Source organism: Molothrus ater, chromosome 1 (assembly GCF_012460135.2).
Source record: "Molothrus ater isolate BHLD 08-10-18 breed brown headed cowbird chromosome 1, BPBGC_Mater_1.1, whole genome shotgun sequence".
Classification (NCBI taxonomy): Eukaryota; Metazoa; Chordata; class Aves; order Passeriformes; family Icteridae; genus Molothrus; species Molothrus ater.
Genome location: NC_050478.2, coordinates 137,534,727 through 137,544,135, shown reverse-complemented (window position 1 = coordinate 137,544,135; position 9,409 = coordinate 137,534,727). Strand labels below are relative to the sequence as shown.

The 9,409-nt window shown below is 36.5% G+C and overlaps 1 protein-coding gene across 3 annotated transcripts in view; it reads right to left on the bottom strand.

Annotated features, from left to right (window-relative positions):
* The window catches only part of TRPS1 (transcriptional repressor GATA binding 1), a 206,764-nt gene that overhangs the window by 33,473 nt on the left and 163,882 nt on the right, over positions 1-9,409 (bottom strand). The window lies entirely within an intron of this gene.

Sequence of the window (9,409 nt, the reverse complement as noted above, 5' to 3'; positions counted from 1 at the left end):
AAACAGGTACCCACTGTCAATTTACACAGATGGAACATAAATGCCAACACCTGCTCTCTTACTCTGGCAGCCAGAAAAATGTCCCAGCTAAAGCCACACTCACCACTCTTTCCAGAGCTCCCCAGCAACTCTCCCTATCCACTTCATGATAGCTGATGCCTACACTTCTGTAATTAGTTTTAAAACAGCAGAGCAGTAGTGGATTGCAGAGAGCACTTTACAGAAACTGCTGAATTAGAAAAACAAACAACCCTTTCCACTTGATATATAGTCAGGTAGGTAAAACACCAAAGTAGCACAGCAGCACTAGGATGGCCCAATGTGTTGGGACTGCTGTCTTCCATTGAAGGTATCTAGGTCCACAGTGGGGTTAGAACTGCTTTTCAGGCACAGACACTTATTTCTGACCAGTAGTGTTCGCCCTAAACTGGAATATATGTAACAATCATCCTCTGGCAACGGACACATCAGATTTTTGTTATTCCCAAGCTTAGTTAATGAGGAAAACCCCTTAATTCCAAGTGAGAAGATCAGAGCGATATTTGTCGTTCACTATCACTATTTACATGGAAAGAAATTATGGGATTTCCCAGCAAGAAAAACTAAAATCTCCAGCTGAAACTAGTATGAAAATGGGTTCAGCGATCTTTTCCAAGAACATGAGGATGGTTAAACCATCCAAGGACCTCGGAAATTTATCATCTGACTCAACCTCAACCTTTCGGCACAAACTAAAAAGAAAATCAAGACAGGCAACAAGAAACAATTGCTTTCATCACCTGAATCCCATTCTTTTTGATCCATTTGCTCTGTGGTTTTCATTGCCTGAAAGCACCCATTATGAAAGATCTACAAGGAGACAGAGACAACTGCAATGTTACTGTTCTTCTAAATGTTAGTCTTACAAAAAGAAGAAAGAAAAATGATGTCAGAGACAAAAAGATTACCTATTTCTTTGCATGTCTAAGGCCCAGACAGAGAACTGCATAATGTTCCTAAATTCAAGAAAGGAAGCCATTAAAAGTAAAATACATTAAAAAACACAGTAAGAAATAAAAGTTGGATAGTGAAATCTGAATATATGAGGTAACAGAAGTAATTACTTTGCTCTATACAGCTTATAGAGAACAAATATTTAAATCTCAAATGCAGAAAGCATTGTCTACATTAAGGCCAATTTAACAGATTAGATTACTTTGATAAATTTCTTACTTGCTTTTTACTTAACAATCTAAGTTATAAGAAGTGAGAAGACATTTTGAAAATAAAATATGAGTGACAAACACTTCAAACAAGTTGATGTTTTCATGCTTGGTCCCTTTTTTTCAACATAGTCAATTAAAAATGAATGCACCAAAAATTTACTCTGCAATTTCAAGTCTTTTGAAAACTGGCACATGAAGAGAATAAATGCTGATGTCATTACATCAATGCCTCTGCACAAAATTTTCCCACCATTATCTTGAAAGCTCTAAATGACTCTCTTTGGGAAAAGAGAGTAGAGGTATTTTTAAATGCAGTAAATGGATAGAGGTTTTAAACACTCATATAAAGCATGTTCATTACAAATACTGGGGATTCAAATGAGCATGCAGAGCTTCCCACTGTATGTACATGTGACTAACCAAATCTTCTTGTTGCACTCCTTTGACTTAAGAAGCCTCCAAAGAATCGGGTAAGATATGAAAGGAGGCCATTCCCCTACCCTTTGACATTCTGTATCTACACAAAGGGCAGAGCAGCCAAGGTCTGTTATATATTACTCTGAAAATATCCCACAAACAGTACATAAAAGCCCCATATTTTGGTCAAATCTATTCTAGAAACATACATGCAAGTACAGAATTAGACCAGTGGAAATTAACTAAAGAGTTACAGATGGCCCTGTATATAAAGCAGTACAATATAAGAGAGACCATCTGGAAGTATGTTTTGTCCTTAACTGTTTTTTTTTAAAAAAAACACCAAAAAATCCTCCTTTCTGCTTTTCCTTTTCTAGCGGCAAGTTTTCACTGTGCAATGAAACTGTGCTTGTTTTAGTTCCTGAAAAAATGAGGACTTGATCTATACACCTGCCAAGCTGGGAATCTGAAGTAGAGGTGCAGGCTAAATATTGAAGAAGCCAACATTTTAAGCATCAAACTTACCTGGTGATATTTGGGATGTGTTTAAGGAGTACAGTTAAGGATCTACTGATTTTCATCATCAAAAAAGATATATATTTAATAAGTAACTTGTTCAGGAAACAAGGAGATATTCTTGGAGTGAGATGAATGTAATTATTGCTGCTGTCTTTAACTGGACCAACTATTGAATGTAAGCATTAACCCAGCTTGTAAAAAAAGCAGATGGGCACCCACCCTGTCTTGCTACAATTGCACAGCATTTGCACTACCAGAGTCAGAGGGGGAATAGTGGGATCAAACACAAATAGTGAAACACTTTTGTACTGCCATACTCATAACAAAATGTCACCTGCTGAGGTGTAGTGGGGTAGAAATTTAGTACTGGCTACTGAAGAGGTACTGAGCCTCCTGGGACTGTCAGCCTTGCTTCAAGTACCACATTTGCTGAGTTCTACCGTTTTTCACATGGATTAAAGGTCTACAGGTGTACGATACTTTAAACTAACAGTAAAAAATATTTAATTAGCTTTCATTTTCAGAGGAATGCCTTGCAATGAAACGTTAGAGCATATTTTTCCTATCCTGAAGTATGGGAATAAGTCCCGTTAGCATAAATGTCCCATTAGCGACATTGAATGTGGTATGGTTTAGATTATATTCCCAGGCTAATATGTTATGGCCCTGGACAAATAAAACCAAAATAAATTATATCCATCTTTCCATAAATTCCATTATAGCTTAATTGTAAGATTTTTTCTTTCTTTTTTTTTCTTTAATTTGCCATTTTTTTAATATCCGAATTGCTTGCATGTGCTTTTTCCCTTCTTGCCTCTCTCCTCTGCTTTCCCTCTCTGAGTCAACACAGCCTGGCAATTTGTCATTATGATAGATGAAAACGGGGAGCAACTCAATGAGTTGTTTTTTTTAGTTAATTAATATATCTGTAGCCCACAATTAACAGTATTACATACCTAAAACTAAAATTACATATTGCATTTTCCTTACATGCTGCTGCATTACTCTTACATTCACACTTTTCCATCACACATAATATGGAGCAAAGCCACAGTGTGTTCTTCTGTATTAACAAATCAGGGGGTCTTCCTCACGTGGGACAAACAAGCAGCATTAACAGCATCACTTGTTGTTTGTGAGACACATGCACTGCTACTATATCAGGTCAAGTGCTCTGTAACCTGCTTATCAGCAGTTAACACTAGATACAGTTTAAGAGAACAATTCAAAAATGGTTTTGATTGATTGCAACCAACTGGCAGTGTAATTGCACTCAAGCCATTAGGAATCCAATTGAACCCTGATCGAGTACTTCATTACTCCTGCTCTTTTCACAAGGGCACACCATCCCAAGTAATATTTTATATGTTATAAAAGGTTAGGTTTGAAAAATTAGCATTACAAATGTCACATTTACTTCCAGCTGGAAATGTGCAACAATGTGTGACAATACTGAATAAAATGTTGAAACATGTTTTCCTTTTGTTTTACTTTACTCATTTTTGTAATACAACACTGGTTACTGGAAAATGCCTTACAGCTTTATTCAAAACACATGTTCAAAGATCTGAATGAAAAAAAGCTTTGACTCTCTCTGGAACATCTAACCAATATATCATTTGTGTGCTTCAAATTTTTTTTTAGTGTCAAGAACACTTTTATGTCTTTAAGATTTATTTAAACTAGTTTATTATATAATGAAGCTTGTCAGATCATAAGAACAAAGTCAAACAATATGCTCTATATCAAAGTATAACATTTAACATATAGATTTAAGTATATGTATCAAGTACAATGCAATCAAGCAGGGTTTAATCTGAAAATGCAAATGGTTCAGATTATTAAAGACACATCTGTCCTTTGAAGCACAATTTAGGCTTTTTATCAAAAACCTGTGTGTAATTACGTTATTCCCTCCCACCAAACATATTTTGGCCATGGATTTCTTGGTTTGAAAACCTCTAGGTTTAACCCCAGGGCCAAAATTTCATAGCCTCAACCACTAACTAAAATATAAACACAAACATAAATTTCAGAATGTACCTAATCACTTCTAGTCCACAAACTATTATGGGACAGTCATTTTGATTACATTAATCTCATGGTGATAACAGAGTTGAATAAACTATCAAATATTAAATCCGAGTTTTCATATTCCTTTTTTCTCTATTTGTAAATATACATTGCTTCTCCTGCTACTGTGCAGGAGCCTGTATGAGACAAATAAAAAGATGGGACTCTGCTTTCTTTTGCTTTGAACAACAGTGTCAACTTTACACATATATTCCTTATTGCCTAAGTGGCAAACACTCCTACAATGCATAATATGTTTTATAACAATATATACATAAAAACTACCTTCCTCATTTTTAAACACTACTGTAAAGATCTGAGTAATTTGCAAATTAAACATTTCCAGTATTGATAAATTTAAATGTAAATTCTTGCAAGGATCAACAAGTGATTGCCTCAGATGTAAACAGCACATACCTGCAGATTTAAACTCCAAATTGTAAATAGAACCTGCCATGCAAGCAATCCATTAATCCTATTTTAAATGCATGGAAATTACTTAACAATGGGGATCTATACTGCTGTACTGCCATGCACAGATCTAGCAACTGTGCACACAGAGTAGTAATAACTCTTATCACACACAGAACTACAAGTAAAACATTTGTGCTTTAAGACACATTAAAAATGCCTTCTTCTGCACAAAATAAGGATCTTTTATGAGTTCCTGGAAATCTGAGTGTTATATTTAGTTCTTGTGAGTCTAGTAAAATGCAAAATGCTACACAATTGACACTCATTAAAGTAGTTTCAAATGCTAAAATATTGCAATGGCGACATAGTTGAAAAACATCAACTTCTTTAATATGCTTCATTTTGAAAGTCACAGGCCAGACATTAAAATGTTTGTTTACTCTGTATTTAAGAAACAGACACTCAGGTCCTCACCTGTCAATACTTTTGAAAAGAGAGATTCTTCACTGCTCTTTGATTTTTTGGATCTATTCTCACAACAATAATTTATATATTTACATCAAATATCCATAGGGCACACAAATGTGTAAAAAACCAAAAGGTGTTAATTTATTTATGATTTATCCTCTTTCCCCAGTCCCACACAGAAAATTGCTGTTTCCTGTAACAAAATGCTGAGATGAGTGTTTGGTGTTCAGAGGTCAAGATTCCTATTCAAGACAAAGCTCCTCATCTTTCTAGAAATATTTCTGTATTTTAGAGGGAAAGAACAGTTTGGAAGAGGAAGAAAAGAAGCACTAAAAAGCATTAGCTCATCCTAACTTGGTAGGCTGTTTTCAAATGTATATGTAGTCCCACCAAGCAAACAGAATAACTTTTAAAACAGACACCAATAGTTATTCTTTTTCACAATGCAGACATTGTTTGATGGAATTCACACACCATGGGTGGCTTGTTAGATAAATAATAGAAAAAGAAGTACAGTATTACAGTATCTATTTAGAATGCTATTTTGGGATGCTGGAAGCAATAACCAAGATTTAAGTGATTTTACAATATTGTATTAAAAAAATTAAACTACCCCAAACTATCTCATCTAAAATAATACATGTTCCAAATGGCAAAAAAAATGAAAGAGCATGAGAAGCAGTACAGCTATAGCAACCCACAGCATTAAGGCCAGTGGTATCCAGACATGTTACTGAAAACTAAGCAAGGTTCACAGCAGGCTCAGAACATTAATAAATCAGGCTCTGATCAGCCAAAAACATAACAGAGACAACATCTTTTTAACTGTATATATTGGTTGCATGATAATAAACTGTTCCACATGAAGATAATAAACCCCAGTGGCAGATACAGACAATCCTACTTGTTGGGAGAAAGGGAGTTTGAGTCTGGTGGAGGAAGACAGAAAGATTGATGTAATAATCCTACCCCAGGATTTCCTTGATTTTTTAGGCTTAGATCTCATTCTGAATATGTTTTAACACTAATTTATACATAAGATTCTTGCTTTTTTCATTCTAATCAACTTTAAGAATCTGCTGCTGAAGTCAGAAGCACCTATTTTCTCCACAACATTTCTCCAAACATAAAGCATTTGGTCCAGATCCAAAGTAGGCTTTAGGTATCTAAACCAGGATTTAGTTTGTCTTGAGGTGCCTGAACTCAAAACTGTGAGCTACATTAGCCATGCTTAGCAGCCATTAACCCTGAAAGCAGCTTTCACTTTCACCTGAAAGCTTCTCAGCCACATCAAGTTCTCCCTCAGAGTCAGTAGAGTTCCCTGTGCCTCAAGAACTCTCTGTCTGTTTCCTACATAAGCTCAGCAGGAACCTGGAAAATAGGCAAAATACACTGAAATGTCTCTTAAGAAAATAATCAGAACAGTGAGCACAGAAAAATTTCAGAGCAACTGGGGACACATTGACTTGGAAACATACATGGAAACACTTTCCTCTAGCTTAGCTGGTACAACACCTGCACAAAAAAATGAGGTGGATTCTAGATCTGTACCCAGAGTCAAGCTTTGTTGAAGAAAAGACCATTTTTCAGTAATAAATTCAAAAATCAAGGGAGAGAAGAAGAAAGGAAGAGCCTGACTCTGGAGCTCAGCATCTGGTTCAAGAGTGCTACTTCTTTGGGTTTGCTCCAGGAGCTACTTCTGTCCAACAACTGCTGTAACTAGCCATGTTAAGCAGAAATTGTCATCCTCATTTCCCAAATGTATAGCTGGGCTCTTCTTTTTGTGCTGCAGACATTAAATAAATTGTTTAAAAAATTGGTCCCTAGACTATGCTTTCTGGATGTCACTAATAACCTCCCTCCCTTTCAATCACCTCCCTTTGAGCAGTCTTCTGCTGTCTCCTTTTGAGCCAGGAAATCTCTTTTAATTACTCATAGTTAATTCCCAGAGAAAACCTACAAGTGATATCTTACACTCCAAATCAAACATAAGATCAATATTTGAAAAAATAATGGATTTTATGGTGCCTGCAGGTAAATTACCAAGCACAGTTAGCGGTTCAGTGAGTGCTCTCCTGTGTTGACAAGGACCTCATCTTCATCTTAAGAAGAGAGAAAGGTTACTCAAGTTCTGAAACTGAGCATTACCAGCACCCAAAAAACCAACCCAAAATATCCCTTGGATATCAACAGACTTCCACTCACATTTCAAGATCCCACATATTCTTCTCAGTCTTTTAAAGTCAGTAATTCAACAACTGAAGTTTACTAAGATGACAGTCACATAAACAGCATACCACAAATGAGAATAAACAATTAATGATGTAATTTGTCTAGTCTTTCATCAATTATGGTCAGGCATAAATTGAGGGCAAAAAGAAGAAGATGGTTTTATAGCAAGCAGACTTCTGGAACAGTCTTTCCACAAGAAAGAATAGCAGCAGAGGGGGAAAGAAAAAAGTACTATGCATTTTAAAATAGAACGTGATCTAATTCTTAAAAGGACAATGTGACGTCCTATGATTGCACAGGACTGAAGCAAGTGATACACGAGGTCTCTTCAGTGTCTTCTTCCTGTTATAGGTCCACACAAACACGCTGTACAGAAAAATTTCTTTCTTCTTTTCTCCAAAGAGCACCTAGCTTGATTACAATTTTGCAGTGGATCTTAGACCTTCTGGAAAGCTGTCAGCAGCTTCATTACTCAGAAAGGTGCAGATAAATAGAAGCTGAATTACAGATGCTGTTATACTATAATACTGTGCTCAGCTTCCTGGTAAAATAAATGGGTTTGTTACACTGAAGAAGTCTATATGGGAAAATCATGGTCCTGTTAAAATAAAAAATGAGCCGAAAAGCCATTCTGGACAAAAATCTAATTGCCAAGATGCGGCTGTCTGCAGCGGCACAAGTTTCTCTCTCGTAGTTGCGTAACAGGCTTTTTGGGTTGCAGTATTCTTGGCAGTCTGAGCAAGAACAGAGACTGTTCAAGTTACACAACTGCAATGTCATTAGTGGCTTCTTAGGAGTGTGCCCAGAGCTGCCCGAGTAAGTTAGCATTATACTAACACATGATAAGCTGCTCGTTGCAATGTCCCTGCTGCGCACACAAGCCAGGCTCTATCGCCGGTTCTCATGCACCACATCCCGGCGAGCGGCGGGAGCACTGCCCAGACTGCCCTGAGCTCTGTGCCCGCCCACTGCCTGCCTTCTTCTAAGAGCTGAAAGCCCATTCATTTTTATTCTTCATTTTTAGCAAGGTCAAAGGCTTTATTCAGAGGCCATTTACATCAGCTATTACTCCTTTTCACTGAGCAACTCACTCTCTGATCTGTGCTGGGTATTTCTGTCCATCACCAACTTTTAGGTGAAGTCCCTGCCTTTGTTAATGTGCTTACTTTCCCATTTGCTGCATGTTCTTTTGCTCTAGTGATCAGCATTACTGATCATACCCATTTACCTAAGAAATTTCACTTAGTCACTCACTTTATAGCATGCTAAACCCATTTACTCAAACACCCACTCTGACATTATCAGAAGCAGTATCAAGTATCAATTTCCTGTGCAAGGAGATATTCTTTAAAACACTCAATAGTAGTAATGCTAGTATGTAAAACCATGACCTGCTACTAGCAGTCCTGTTCCTATTTATTTGTTTTTAATATGGCATCATTCTTTTCTTGCACTGCAATAGGATCTGTAGGAGGTGTAATAGCACCTCATGGTCAATTCATGCTTGTTTTTTTAAAATACTCAGCTGCTATTTGAACTACAATATTAACTGCAGTCCCCAGTTATAACTCTAGTGGTTTTGGTACTGCCCAAAACACATCACAGAACTGAACTAAAAGTCTTCCTTTCTTACCTACTTTTCCCTTTGTTTTCTTTTTTAATTGTAGTAGATCATCCTTAAGGAAAAAATGACATATATGAGATCAAAATATCAAATTATATTTAATAAAGCAAGATTTTAAAAGTAATATTGACTTTTTTACAAAAAATCATGTCATGCTTTTGTCTCAGCATGCACCCTTTAAAGTATCTAAGGGTCTTAACAGCCTCAGGACAGGATTTTTTTGATTGACTTTAATCATGGTTATACAGTACTGAAGAAAAATAGAAGGTGTCTAAGCTATGAAGAATACCGAGATGACAAGTGAAGTTAAACATGTAGCACTGGTACGAGCATCTGTGAGATGTCTAACATTCCTACTGCCAGAACATGAGCTCCCTTTCTGACTTCTCTCTTGCTGTAAAAAGCTGCAATGTCTGAATTAATCTCAAGTTTTGGACTTAAAACTACCCTTTCCCAT